General features: G+C 42.8%; 1 pseudogene; it reads left to right on the top strand.

Moving 5' to 3' along the window:
• The first annotated feature begins 404 nt into the window (after positions 1–404).
• Positions 405–15,581, top strand: LOC141219374 (uncharacterized; annotated as a pseudogene).
• The last annotated feature ends 309 nt before the right edge of the window (positions 15,582–15,890 follow it).

Below are 15,890 nucleotides of genomic sequence, written 5' to 3'. Positions count from 1 at the left end.
CATAAACACTGTACATGGAAACTTTGGTATCAAATAACTCCTGTCTTTGTGGTCTTACAAACAATCTTTTATAAATGCCTCAAACTTCTGAGTGTGAATCAGACCTGAGATCTAACATGATAGAAGATGACAGTCTGGTGAAGACGGGAAACATATAGACGGCCGGTGGTGATGTAGTCAGTGACGGACTCTGGCCAAATACATTTATAGAGCTGTAGTAGATGAAGATTTCGTCCTCATCATGAAGTAGTTATTTCTCATGTCACGTGTAATGAATATCTCCTGCAGTATTGCTAATGACGATTCCAGTGTTGGTAAATGAGATGAGAATTAGCAGTAAGGAAGATGAGTCTATGAGAAAGGTATTCACTTGCAGATTCTGAGGAAGAAACTTCTTGTTGTCTGTGGCCTAAAATATACAGGTTTTATTAGTAGCTGTAAAGAAGAAAACTATATACTGTAAAACATAAATCTCCTTCCCTTATTATGTCCAGTAATTGTATTATTACACAGGGTTTTCATGACGTTACGTCTGCTCAACTTCTCATTCAGGTCTCTGCAATATCGGATCCTCTTAGTGAATATCTTCTATATTAGAGAATTATCCTGATTTACCCATCAAAAATGAATATAGACACAGACAAGATGGCTGAGAAAATATTACACCTCACCCTAGAGATCCTCTTCCGGCTTACTGGAGAGGTGAGAGATTCTGATGACGTCACATTACATCATTCTTATCTATGGGAATAACAGATGGACAGAACTGGAGAGGTGAGGACTCTGGAAATATCTGTAGTGAGATTTATGAATGTGTCTCTCCATAATCAGGATTACACAGTAGTGAAGAAGACCTCTAGTGAGCGCTGTCAGGACCCTTTGTCTGAGGGATGGGGAAGAACCCTGAGCCCAATCACAGAGCTTCCACCTCACCCCCTGATACATGAGGACATCAATGACCAGAATATCCTAGATCTCATCTACAAGATGATTGAGCTGCTGACTGGAGAGGTGACACTGCTGGGACATTATACAGTAAAGCTATGAAGGGATCGGGGGGATAACAGTATCATTGTATGTGTCAGGTTCCTATAAGATATCAGGATGTCACTGTCTATTTCTCCATGGAGGAGTGGGAGTATTTAGAAGGACACAAAGATCTGTACAAGGACGTCATGATGGAGGTTCCCCAGCCCCTCACATCACCAGGTAATAGACAGGTCTGAATACACAAGGCCTATAATTGTCTATAGGTAAAGAATGAATTCTGTCCCTGTATGTGCTTCCTTTAGATCTATCCAGTAAGATGACAACACCAGAGAGATGTCCCCGTCCTCTTCTTCCACAGGACTGTAAACAAGAAGATCCCAATATTCCTCAGGATCATCAGGTAGATGGAGAGAAGGTGTCATGAGATCTCTCTTGTGATGTGTATATGGCTGTGAAGGTCTTGTGTTCGGTCTTGTTTTATCCACCAGAATTATATGGTTTATACTTGTATAATGAGAATGGTGGAGATGGCTGGATTAGAGCTGATCGTTAATGATGAGCGAGTGTATTCGTTACTATTCACACGGATAGTACGGTATTGGGGTTACTAGTTATATTGCGAGTATTTGTGTACTCGCCTCGCTATATTCAGGTGTCCCGCCCTGCAGTTTTGGCGCCTTCTTTGTAGCCACTAAACATGCTGGGCTTCATAACCAATCATAGTAATGCCGCAGACATCTTGGTTGTGGCATTACTGTGATTGGCTGGCCGCCCAGCATCATAGGGTCTATTTTTCCAGCACACACAGAAGTAGCATTTTGTGCTGCCTTTTTTTTTTTTTTAAGCACCGGTCTATTTTCCCTGCTGTTCTAGGGGTCAGAGCCCACCTTCTGTCCATATTAGTCCACTTAAAAAAGCTTTTTGTGCCCTACACAAAGCAGTAGTCCAAACATTTCCTACTGCCTCCTACAAAGCATGCACCAGGCCATTTTAACCATTATTTTTAGGGTGACAGCCTGCCTTCTGTCCATACTAATCCACTTAAAAAATCATTGAATCATTGAGTGCCCTACACAAAGCAATAGTCCAAACATTTCCTACTGCCTGCTACAAAGCACGCACAAGACCATTTTCCCCGCTGTTTTTGGGGTGTCAGCCTGCCTTTTGTCCATATTAGTCCTCTTAAAAAATTACTGAGTGCTTTACACAAAGCAGTAGTCCAAACATTTCCTACTACCTGCTACAAAGCATGCACCAGGCCATTTTAACCACCATTTTGGCTGTGACAGCTAGCTTGGCTTGTGCCATCAACATCTGATAATCTGTCAACAAAACCCAAGATGCCAAAAAGCCTGTTGTTAAGGGATGTGGACGTGGTGTTTTCAGTGGTGTGTGAGAAGGCACTCAGTCTGTGTCAGGTCAGAAGAAGCTTGATTCATTCACCATGTTCCTGGAAAAATTTCCCGGTCTGGAACGTAAGCGTGTTTAGAAGCCACAATAGCGAGAGCAGATTCTGTCTTGGATAGCAAACAAGGCCTCTACGCATTTGTCAAGCAGCAACAAATCTTCCACGACCACAGTCTACTGTGGATGCACAGAAGGCTGGCCCATCCAATCCTGAAGTTGGTTCTCCTTCCTCCAACCATTATCAGTCACAGGACACATATGACCCCAAGCTTGGCCACTCTGATAATTTGTTTGGTACGTATCCTTTGGTTGGCTCTGGACTATCTACGTGCAGCATTGAAGAGGGACAAGAGGAGGTGGCGTGCGTTGATGCTCAAATATTTGAGGACCTACGGCCAGAAGAAAGCCACTTCGCGTAATGTCATTTTTTGTCTCCAGAGGTGGAGGCTGATGATGATGAGACACAGTTGCTATCAAGTCAGCCTACAATGTCAACTGGGAAGAAGGATGAGATGGAAGACTAGTTGGTCGATGATGAGTCTACTGATCCGACCTGGAACGTTGGCATGCATAGCCATGACAGCAACACAGAGGAAGTTGGATATGTAGCACCAGCACAGGTACCAAGGGTTCGTGGTTTGCCCAGAGTGAGAACTGGGTCAACTGTTTCCAAGAGCACCCTCGCTGTGCGCCAAGTCAGGGCAAGGGCGTTCAGCTGCTGTGTGGTATTTTTTTTCTGAAATTCCTTCAGAGAAAAACATTGTAGTCTGTAGCATCTGCCATACCAAGTTGAGCAGAGGCCAGGGCAAAGGCAACCAACATACTCACCATCTAAGGCTCAAGTTTGATGCTTGAAAACCTTCTATTCAGGAGACATAAATACAAAACAAAAATCTAGGTTGGGAAGACATCAGCCCACCACCAAGGATATAGGAGTGCTGCCGGACTAAGGCGCCCTGAAGGAAAAGCCCCCCCCCAGAGACGGGCCGCCCTCTGGGCACCCAGTCTTTCATACTCCAGAGAACGTACCTTCACCAGGTCACCTAGGATGTTCCTCCAAACTTCATCTACACTGAGGATTTTACTCTGCATCGAAACTAAAACTCATGCGTTCCACGTGAAATACCTGACCACTACACTTACTATGAATAAAATGGTTCGGTCCCTTCTCCCAAGGTCTCTGAATACTCCATAGGCCCACCCGGCATAGGACAGAGTAGCCAGCCGCGACCAACCAATGGAAGCTCCCATCCTGTTGTACACCTCTGTATTAAAGGGACATGCTTTCCAGCATGTTAGCACAAGCCTCATGGGGGCAATTCCTGTCCTTGGAGCTCCTGTACTTCAAATTGCCCCTTACACACAGTTTACCTTGGAAGCAGCACCAAGTCAAGTCCTAGTACTTTTTGGGATCCTGCTAGAATTTAATAAACTCAACCCAACCTCCAGATCCCGACTTGGGCAGTACTTGAGGACCAATGGACTCTGAAAAGGCGTTTCCTCGGGAGGGACCTCACCTCCTACATTTCCAGACCCCACCAGTGGATCATTTTGAGAACCGGGGTAACATAAGCCGGGAGATGCCCATGCGGTGTGCGAAGATCCTTAAATCTTCCCCCTGTCTCCCATTCCTGGAAGAAAGGCTGAAACCATTCCTTTCAGGATAATACCCACGGAGGAGCCCTTTCCTTCCAGAGGTTTGCCACGTTAACTTTCAAAAAGGTGTTCACTAGGAACACCATGGGGTTCACCATATCCAACCACCCTAGTCTCCTCGTGCAGTAAGTGACCTCCCGCTTGATTAGGTTCAGTCTATTCCCCCATAACATCTGGAAGAACAGACTGTAGACCCGTGTCCAAAGAGGCTCTAGCAAAACACAGACGCTGCCCAGGTATATTAGCAAGGGGAGCAGGAAAGCTTTGCACAGGCCAACCCTTTCCCTCAGGGTCAAAGGCCAACCCTTTCCCTCAGGGTCAAAGACCAACCCTTCCATTGGTCCACTCTTTGGGCGACACCTTTGATTCTGCCTTCCCAGTTTTTCATGGGGCAATCACCCTGGCTGAATTTGGTGCCCAGGACTTTGGCGTGCTCTTGGGGTTCGGGGAGGGTGTCCGGAAGATCAAACTCAGGATCTCCACCTCTCAGCCAGAGACTTTCACCCTTATCCTGGTTGACCTTGGACCCGGATGCCTCCGAGTAGCACTCCACTTCTGACATCACCTCCATTGCCTCCTCTTGCGAAGAAACAAAGACGGTGACATCATCCACGTAGGCCACTACCCTCAGGATAGCCTCTGTCGCCGCCCTGCCGATCCACACCCCTGCCAAGGATCCACAATCGATCCTTCTGAGAAAGGGATCAACTGCAAAGGCGTAAAGCAAAGGGCTTAGAGGACAGCCCTGACGGACACCAGATCCTACCCTGAAAGGTTGTCCAATCCACCCATTTACCAGAGGGAAAGTCTCAGCCCCTGCGTACAAGGTCTTAAGCCTGTCCACAAACCCTCCAGGCAGACCATACCTCAAGAGTGGACCAGAGGTACTCATGGTTAACCCGATCAAAGGCTTTTGCCTGATCCAGGGTCAGCAAGAACCCCTTCCAAAGGCCTGCCCTGCCTTCCTCCACGGCCTCTCGGACAACAAGAACAACACTAAAAGTGCTACAGCCAGGAACGCAACAGTGCTGAGCCTTCGAATGGAGCCGGGGTGCAAACTTCACCAGCCTGTTGAAAAGTATCTTAGCCAAAATCTTCCTGTCCACATTGAGAAGTGCTATGGGACGCCAATTCTCAATGCGTGACGGATACTTCCCCTTCGACAAAATGATCAAAGCTGACCTCCTTAATGATCTCGGCAGAGTGCCCGAGGAGAGACACTCATTAAACACCTGAGTCAAGAGGGGGACTAAAGAGTCCCTAAAGGTCCTAAAGAACTCTGATGTTAAGCCATCCAGACCTGGCGACTTTTTGGGTCTAAGCCCATCGATCGCCAGTCTCACTTCCTCTTCAACTTTGAGTACTGCACACATCTCGTGAGCGGTGATCAGGCTATTATCAGCATAACCATCCAGCTGCTGTGTCTCGTGAAACAAACACTGCATAATCTCAAAGAGGAAGCTTTGAGCGCCCAGCATGTTGGTATGGAGCTAGATTTCCCAATGGGTGTTACTATCCAGCCCACCCAATATTCTGAGGCAACAATGAGTGATGAGGAGGAAGATGAGGAGGGAGAGGGCTTGTTTTTCTGTGCTACCGAGGGGACTCATAATGCTACAGAGGGGACACCCAACCCAAGCTTCATGTCTGTCCAGGCTGGATGGGCTGGAGAGGAGGACGAGGAGGTGGAGGAGGAAGAGGAGGTGAGTCAGCGTGAGGATAGGATGGTTATTTTTTCTACTGTTGGGGACACAGAACATTTGCCGTTTTGCACCTTGGCCCACATGGCACAGTTCATGTGTAAGTGTCTGTGGCAAGACCCTCGCGTGATACACATTTTATCCAACAACCTATACTGCTTGGCCACCTTTCTCGATCCACGTTACAAGGAGAAATTTCCTTCTCTCCTTTTGGAGTCACCAAAGAGTTTTACAATAGAATCGTTTAAGAGGGCCGTTGTAGATCAGTTGCTGAAAACATCACCCTCAGACAATGCTGGTGGCAGAGGTACCAGCTCTTTTCAACACCAAGGGATAATGGGGAGAGACATGAACACCAGCTCCAACGGAGGTGGGGGGGAAAATGTGCACAAATTGGGCAATTTTCAATTTACCAGCACAACAGCAAGGGCTATCTGTGCCTGTAACAATGCCAAGGAGGGATAAGTTGCAGAACATGGTCAAGGGTTACTTAAGTGACCATACTTGGTCCTTTCTGACACTTCAGTTCCCTTTTAATTATTTGGTGTCTAAACTGAAGACTTGGCCCAACCTCTCTTTATATGCCTTGGAGATGCTGGCCTGCCCGGCTGCTACTGTGGTATCTGAGCGTGTTTTCAGTTCCGCTGGGGCAATCATCACTGATAGGTGCACACGCCTCTCCGAGACGTACTCTGATTAAATTCAACAAGGACTGGATATCTCCACAGTTTGTAATCCCTCCAGATGACAGCAAGCCAACCTAAATTCACCAAAAATGCATATTCTTGCTACTGCTGTTAACGTCACCCCCTTCCCATAAAAACCAGATTCCTTCCTGCGTCAACCATGACTCAGCCCATAGGGCTAATTTTTACAAACCCTATGCACATTGTGCAGTGGACAAATCTGGAATGTTCAGTGGTCCTACCAAACTAATATTTGTCATTGGAGGCCCCTGTCACAGGTTGTGTCACATTGAGACTGAGATAGGGGATACATATTCAATAGAAATGTACTGTCAGTCACCCTATTTGGCAAAAAATATGCCTAGCTTGTGCCTCATTGTGACTGAGAGGATACATAATCAATAGAAATTTACACTGACTGTTGATGACCGACTGATGGCCCTCTGAAAACTTGAATTGAGGACCACAACTTCTACAGTACTCCATCGTAGATAATGTTTGACAAGGGAAGCCCTTGTCAAGGAATCTCCCTGCACCTATGACACAGCCCCCAGAAGTAATTTTTGGAAATACGATGCACATTCTGCACTTGACCAAGTAGTACAGTATCAAGAAGTCTTCTCTACCTATATAATCTTGGGAATATTGACAATCAAAATCTCTGAGCCATTTGGAGAAGCTTCTCCAACCCATCCTGGAGGGGGGGCACCATATATCCTTTGTCCATTGACTTGCACAAGTGATATATTTGAGCTCGTCATCCAGTTGACTAGTGCAGCTTTATTTTTCCAGTTCACTGAGTTCAGCCATACCAGAGGATCGCAGGCCGCACTCACTGCTACCTTCTAGTACTCCATATCTCTTGGCCTTTTTCTCTATAGTCTCTGCCCTTAAATGAGTTAAATAATAGAGTGAAGGCCTTACAATATGAATAAGTGAGGACACTCTCAAATGTACACAAGAGGGACCTCCAAAAATCTCTAGAGGAGGGCACTTCAAAATGTATGTTACAGGGACACACGAGGGTTCTCACAAAACTCAGCTTTCCTGCCTACTGCAGAGCCTCTGAACATTTGAATTTAGGGCCGCAGTATCACATGGTGGTGGAGTAGGAGGAAGAGGGTCAACCCAACGCTACAATGGGCACATTGTAAACTGCTATTGAATATGTATTCCACTATCTGAGTGTCAATGATGGAGGGACCACCCAAATGTCTAAGTAACAGCTGTCCCTCCAAAACGCATGTTATAGAGCCACCTGAGGCCTCTCAGGTCAAAGATCAACATACCTACTAGTATGTTCTAGCTATGCTTGTAAAGTGCTGGGGAATAGAGAACTAAAAATGATGTATGACAGAGGGACCTACAAAATGTATAAGTCAGGGCCCTCCCAATTGTAAAAGGCAAAAAAAAGCCACAACAGTATGTGTGAACAAACGCTAAAGGGATATTCTTTTGGTTTCTCTGGTTTATTTAGCCTTATATACAAGTGATTGTGCAGGAAAAACTGTTTCTTAACCTTTTTGGCCTGTTAAATTCAATTTAGGTTAGGTTTGGAAGTTGTTCTTGTGTGTCTGTAAGAGTGGCATAATAATGCAACAAACTTATTCCCAGAAACCATATGTGAGTCAGAAATGCATGCAGGCACATTCTCCAGGCTCTTCTATTCTGTTTCATCACTTCCCCATCCATTTCAGCCTTTTCCTAAGGCCCCCAGGCCCCTTAATAGGGTCCAGCAGAAAATTACTCGCATTTCCCATTGACTTACATTGTAATAATCGCATATTTTTTCCGAATACCGAGTATAAAGTACTCGTTACGAGTATAGCGATTACGAATATAACGGTACTCGCTTATCACTACTGATCATAGATGTGACTTCTCCATCTGTCTGTGACTTGTACAATATTTGTTTCAGGGTGAAGATCTGACCCATATTAATACTACAGAGACATATGTGAGGGGTAACGAGCGGTGTAAAGAGGAGATTCCTACAGATAACCATCCAGGTGAGTAACCACTAAATGCAGAGAAGTCACAGATTCTTCTTAGTCACAGGCTGTGGCTGCTTTACCGGTCATGTAGTCCAGCTGTATCACGATCGTGTGATGACCATTTTGCATCTAGACCAATACATTGTCCTTCACCAAAAACTGTTCAAATGACTTTGGGCATTGAAATCCCTTTTTCAATAGAACTTACAACCTGGAAGATCCACCTACCAACTGAAATTAGAAGATCCTGGTTCTTACCTGCCCAAATCTGTAAACTACCAATCCAAATGACAGCATATGTAGAAAGTGCTGACAAGTTAGAAAATCACTTGAAGAAAAATATTATGATGGGCCTGTGAGAGAAAGCAGAGGGTAATGATGCTGTTAGCTTCTTAGAACCCTGATATCTTATTGGATGAATATAGCTTTTATGATCGGCAACATTAAACGTGCAGTGAGGGCCAAGTGTGAATTTCTGTATAATAACAACAGAGTTTCCCTTTACCCTGACTTTTCAATTTCTTTTTAAACCAAATAACTTCAAATAGATAAAGTATACAAAAAAACATTACACCTGTGCCATGATATATCTCTAATATGTGAGTGGCTGATGGATGGCTGTAAAAAAATGTATTCATGCCTGTAGGAGATATGTTGGCATGACTCGAGCTCTGGTTTCATGGATTCACTCCACGTCATATATTATATTATCAACTCTAAAGAATTTAGATGCAATTTATCCTGAAATGGGGAGCACTAATACTTTCTCTACTCTTATGGTCTGGACTCATAGTAGCTCCAACTATCTACCATAAATAAGTGCAACTCTGGTTTACAGTTGGAGTCCCCCCCCCCCCCCCCAAACATGCATTCTTGTTGGGGATGTAACGTGTTTTTTTATCCTGTCTTTTTTTTTACAGGTTCATTCTGTGAGTCTGTAACTCCCTGGTAGTCTTTCAAAAAAGGTCTCCATTGTCTCTTCCAAATGCCCGAGTTCTAAATTTAAGGCACCTCAGCTCTGCACTATTATAAAAAGTTCTCATTAAATGTATATTTCTTCTTGAAACTCATTTGACAGAAAATATTGGCCCTTACTATATTTTAAATTGCCAGGAGCTACCAAGAAGCATACTCTAATTATCCCAGAGAGGCTTCTCCACTAGTTACTTTTACTTTTTTTTTTATCTTTTCATTAGATGTGTTATTGTCTATAGTCAATGTTTTGCCCATCACCCTTTAACCCCTCTACATGGATGTGTACTTACACAAAGACCCCTAGACTTGGACTTGATGTTGCCTACTGTTCTGTGCTGTGAGATGACAAGAAGAATAGTCAGGTAGCCGGATCAGAACCAGGAGGGCAGAGAAAATACAAAATCAGAAGACACAATAGTAGTCATAAAACTGGCTGGGATCACAAGAAGAAACTAAGAAGAAAATACAAAACACGGGAGCTGAACACAGAAGACTTAACCAGCAGAGAACAAGGCTGTAACAGGCAGCTTCTGGCATTATGCATGAGCTTTAGTAGGGTGTGGTGCTTTCTGTTTGAGTTAAGTAGGGAGCATATTTGACTTTGGAAGAGCGGATTTTGCTGGATTGGTTTATGGAAGCCATGTTGCTTTTCAAGAGTTTTTGAGCCACTAATGATGTGGAAACCTCTGTTTTTCCATTGGCAGATGATGGACCTGAGTGGAGGCTTGTTTTTTATGAGATGAGTAGAAATTTTTATTGGTATCATTTTCGCATTTTCATATTTGGGAGGCAGAATGAACAAACAGTTGAACACCAAGCTCTACTGGTTCATGCTATGAGGTTTTCTATTAGACTGTGAACTGTCATTGTCTTGGTGAATAATTCAATATTTTTACATAACTTGCCATTTGTACCAACAGTTTAAGTAGAGATGTTCAAAAATATAAATTTCAAGAATATTTTATTCAAATATAATATTTTTTTTTACTTAGATGACTGTATTAGGAGATCAGAGGGACGGCTGACATCTTCAATTTTCAAATCAGATGAGGTTGAGATCTCACAGGATACAATTGAAGGGAATGCTATTACTCCAAATATACTATCATCCCTTCACAGCAAAGATGTGTCATCTGATCCTTTGAAACAGGTCCTATCTTCTGATTCATTACCGACTACTAAGGAAAATCAAAGTCACAAAATAAGCATTAAAAAACTAACTGCTCCTAAAGCTAAGAAGCCATTTGCATGGTCAGAATATGGAAATAGTTTTCCCCTCAAAAAGTTTTTTCCTAAACATCAAAAAATTGACACAGCAAAGAATAGATTTTCTTGTTTCAAGTGTATGAAATGTTTTAACAAGAAACCAAATCTTCTTAGTCACCAAAGAACTCACACAGGGGAGAAGCCTTTTTCATGTTCAGAATGTGGGAAATGTTTCACAGGGAAATCAAATCTTGTTAAGCACCAGAGAACTCACACAGGAGAAAAGCCTTTTTCATGTTCAGAATGTGCGAAATGTTTTACATGGAAATCAGATCTTGTTAAACATCAGAGAACTCACACAGCGGAGAAGCCTTTTTCATGTTCAGAATGTGGGAAATGTTTCACAGGGAAATCAAATCTTGTTAAGCACCAGAGAACTCACACAGGAGAAAAGCCTTTTTCATGTTCAGAATGTGCGAAATGTTTTACATGGAAATCAGATCTTGTTAAACATCAGAGAATTCACACAGGGGAGAAACCTTTTTCATGTTCAGAATGTGGAAAATGTTTTAACCGGAAAGCGCATCTTCATAGACATCAGAGAACTCCCACAGGAAAGATGCCTTTTTCATGTTCAGAATGTGGGAAATGTTTTAACCAGAAATCAGATCTTGTTCCACATCAGAGAACTCACGCAGGGGAGAAGCCTTTTTCATGTTCTGAATGTGGAAAATGTTTTAACCGGAAAGTGAATCTTGATAGACATCAGAGAACTCACACAGGAAAGATGCCTTTTTCATGTTCAGAATGTGGGAAATGTTTTAACCAGAAATCAGATCTTGTTACACATCAGAGAACTCACACAGGGGAGAAGCCTTTTTCATGTTCAGAATGTGGGAAATGTTTTAGCCAGAAATCAAATCTTCTTAGTCACCAGAGAACTCACACAGGGGAGAAGCCTTTTTCCTGTTCAGAATGTGTGAATTTTTTTAACCGGAAAACGCATCTTGATAGACATCAGAGACGTCACATAGGGGAGAGGCCTTTTTTATATCCTTAATGTGGAAAATGTTTTACTTGAAAAGACACACTTTTAGCAAGAATAAAGCTTGCTAATAAGTGAGTGCGTCCTATAGACTGGAGGTAGCTTCCTGTGACTGAGAACAATGAGACCGCGTCCTTCCTGATCAGTGAGAGAACTGCTCTCTCCTCAAGCCCCACACTTATCTTACTGATTGGTGCAGAGGAGGAGAGGAAGGTACCGGGACCTGTACAGAGGCTGCATGTCCTGACTGAGTAGCTGAAGAACAAAGCTCATGGACCTTTCAGATCATGTAACCCTGTTTTACATATTTTTAAAAGTTGTCAGGTTCCTTTATGAGCTGAGTCATTTCTCAATGAGTTTGACCTCCTGAATTCAAATTGGACAATGAGTTTCCCTTTTACTGCTACATATAATTAATGATAAAAGTTTCAGTACTTTGAAACATTATTATTTTTGTAAATATACAGATGCAGAATATTTTGTTATGCCAATTTTCTGATATTTATTTAGAGAAAACTTATAAACAATTCAAATAACTAAAACCTGTCTAAACCCTATTGCGAATTTTGAACAGTTATAGAAATTGCATTGCACCATAAAATTAATCCTCATTCAGTGAGAACTGTTTTTTGCTTGTTTCTTGTACTCCTGTATCGGATCATCTCTTAAAATTATGGAACAGTAATCTGCAAGCATTGATGGATTTCATTTTCCTTGATATCTTTTCTACATAGCTGCAATATCTTGGTTACGTCTCTCACCATCCTCGTCTCTCACAGTTTGGTGTAAGAAAATTCTAGAATGTAAGAAATTAATCATTAAGGACATGTTACAGCCAAGATCCTTATGTTTTGAGGAGAAATAACACCAACTCTTCATAGTTACTGTATCTGCTCGAGTTTGCCAAAAGTTAGTTACCACAAATGCAAATGTCAACCATACAGACTTTTTGTTGGCCTGGAACAAATGAAGAAACTCCTCATCTTGAAGAAGCTTACGAATCTGTATTCCAATAAAGACTCCTTCTTTTATTTGCTTCACTTAACCTTGGAAAGTTATCAATCAGATGCATGAATGCTTTTACATTTTTATCCATAGCCTTTACAAAGTTCTTCATTAGGCCCAACTTGATAAGATTTTGTTATCACCATTGCCTAGGTGGGTCCTCAACTTCTTGATGCAGGACAGTTTATTCCCTTGCTGAAGTGAATGTCGGAGAGGCCAGTCCCTTTTTTTGTACAATATTCCCTTGCACGACTATCCCACTCACACAGAAAGCAGCAGTACTTTTGTGCAACAACTCTAACGACATATGTGAATAAGCAGATGTAGGAGCTCCTGCCGAGAATCTAGCCATTTATCCGATACAGGACCTGACGACCATTTTGAAAATCGTCATACATCTACCAGTTAACCTTCTGAGTGTGGAGGTACTTTGCTCCAGGAGAAAAAAAATGTCCAAGAAAAGCCACATAAAGACTGCGGGAGAAGCAGGCTTTCAGCTCCAAGATGACACCATGGTCGTCATGCTGGAGACAGATTGAGCAGGGGAGACGAGGAGGAGGGAAGTGGTGGCCAGACTGTAGCAATTTTCCTGCACAGAAACACATGTCTCCGCAGGTGACAGTGGCCTTCTTATAGCAGCTACCCCACACCTTTTCACCGGCTCCAAGTGGAGGAGTTGGGTGTGCAGGAGATGGGAGAGGCAGCCGCGTTGAAGGTGATGAAAAGACCCCAAAATTGCATGTGGCACAATACTCACTGCCCCATGTCCTAATCTGCACCAAAGGGACATACAGGCACCTGAGGAACCTACTTTAAAAGACTTTTTCATTGCAGTGGTACATTGTAAATTCTCTCCATCTGCTTTCAATGTACATTTTGGTGGTCTTAAAGATGAGATAGCAGGTATACAACACAAACTGCAGAAAATGGAGCAGGGGCAGTGGAAGGCAGAGTCAGCACCATTGAGGACTAGATAGCTGATACAAGCAATGAGAACAAGCTTGTAAGAAAAGCAAATATCAGCACTGCTGGCAGAAACAGATGATCTTGAAAATAGGTCAAGGCTCAATGATATACCAATTATTGGTGTGCCTGAAAAAATAGAAGGCTCCTTTCCTACTGAATTCTTTGAAAACTGGCTGAAATTAATAATCAGGCTTGAAACCTTAACCCTCCTATAACTTGTAGACCGAGCTTATAGGGTGCTCATCTTCCTCCTGGGCTTCCACAAAGACCTGTGCTGGCTAAAGTTTTATACTACCGGGACAGAGATATTATCCTGCGACAGGCAAGGGATCACCCAGATGTAACAATCAATGGGTCCAAAATCTAGATCTTTCCAGATTATTCTATAGAAGTACAGAAACAAAGAGCCAGATTCATTGATATCAAAAAAACATCTGAGAGATCTGCACGTTCCATATTCAATTATTATATTTAATAAACCTTTCTGAATTGAGGTCTTCAATAAACCAGCAGCATGGGAATTATCCATAAATTTCTACAGATCCTGATATTCATCGGTTTTGAGAAACCCATGGATCCGCAGTAGCTGAACATCAAACTTAAAACGCCAAACAAAAGAATACTGATCAGGTTAGCACAATATGATACAAACAAATACTCTTAAATGTTTGTTGGGTAAGGCCCTATTTGCGCTACTTTCCCCCTAGTGTTTTATCTTGGATACAGCAGCAGTACCTTGGAATCGTCTCCCGGTCTGGCAATTGTCAAAGGAGAGCCCAGCTGCCGAGGGAATTATCTATATATCTACATCATGGAATACTTTTACAATCGACTATCCTCAAGGGAACAGCTCATGTTACAAACTATTAGACAAACAGGAGGATCCATTATGGACATGGAAAGCTCTACAAACATTTCCTAATGGCAATACGTTTACACTTGAATGGGACTCTAATTTAAATAATTGTCTGCACATTATGTTAACATGTTTACGTAAAAAGAGAACACAATTGTGTGAAACTGCAACTGAAAAAGTTCTATCTTTAGCTAAGGACTGTGAAGACCTGGGGTCTTCCGTTGGCATAATATTATTCAGACAACACAGTGTGAGGGTAAAGTAGTGTGGCAATATTTCATTGGACCACCAAACGGACATTAAACAGAACAGTCCCAGCAAATACCCAAGAGGGTACAACATTGCACAGTCTTGTCCTTCTGCTGACTTGCCAGGGATAGAACTGTGATTTTGGGACTTCCAGGACCAACTACCTCAGCCAGTGGCCCCCGCTTTTGGTGGGCACCCACAGAGAGGAGGTAGCAGCAAGCTTAGGAAGCTGACAGTCCATCAAGGTACAAGGCCAGGAGACCCAACGGTCCCACCCTGGCCTCTCCGAGAGTTTCCATGAGTTCCAGGCAACCAGTGGGTCCCACCTGGCAACCCCAAACAACATATCCATGCGGCCAGGTGACTTCATCGTCCCAGCCTGGTCTCCCCAAATGTATCCATGGGTTCTCTGATGGTCAATGAAGCAGATCCGTATCCTTCCAGTCAGGGCCGTACATCCTTAGGCAGGAATCATGTAGAATCCAAATCTGTGTCTCTCTGGATTGAGCTATGCCACCAAGCGGATGCCCTGAAGACTCTGACAGATTTTCAATTCTCACTGCTACAGAGGCATATGTCCCTTAAATAGTTACAGTTGGCCTTTCACGTACGCATCCATAGGTCAAGGATTAGGGAAGTTATTATTCCACAGGGTTCATGTCTCATTGTTTGAGCATTTAATCAATTTATATAGTTGATATAGCAGGGGGCTCTTGTAAATCAACATCTTGATGGCTTTAGTACAATATGCAATTAGCATAGTAACAAACATCATTGTTTAAAAACCAAGAGACGTCAATATTCAGCTTTATACAAATAATCGTATGTCCGTCTTGACCAGCCACAAAAATACACGTACAGTACAGACCAAAAGTTTGGACACACCTTCTCATTTAAAGATTTTTCTGTATTTTCATGACTTTGAAAATTGTACATTCACACTGAAGGCATCAAAACTATGAATTAACACATGTGGAATTATATACTTAAAAAAGTGTGAAACAACTGAAAATATGTCTTATATTCTGCGTTCTTCAAAGTAGCCATCTTTTGCTTTGATGACTGCTTTGCACACTCTTGGAATTCTCTTGATGAGCTTCAAGAGGTAGTCACCGGAAATGGTATTCCAACAATCTTGAAGGAGATGCTTAGCAC

The sequence above is a fragment of the Phyllobates terribilis genome, unplaced genomic scaffold (genome assembly GCF_046119375.1).
Source record: "Phyllobates terribilis strain yellow unplaced genomic scaffold, ASM4611937v1 Scaffold_265__1_contigs__length_2625494, whole genome shotgun sequence".
Taxonomy (NCBI): Eukaryota; Metazoa; Chordata; class Amphibia; order Anura; family Dendrobatidae; genus Phyllobates; species Phyllobates terribilis.
Note: the sequence above shows the minus strand (reverse complement) of the source record. Positions and strands in the feature narration are given on the sequence as shown.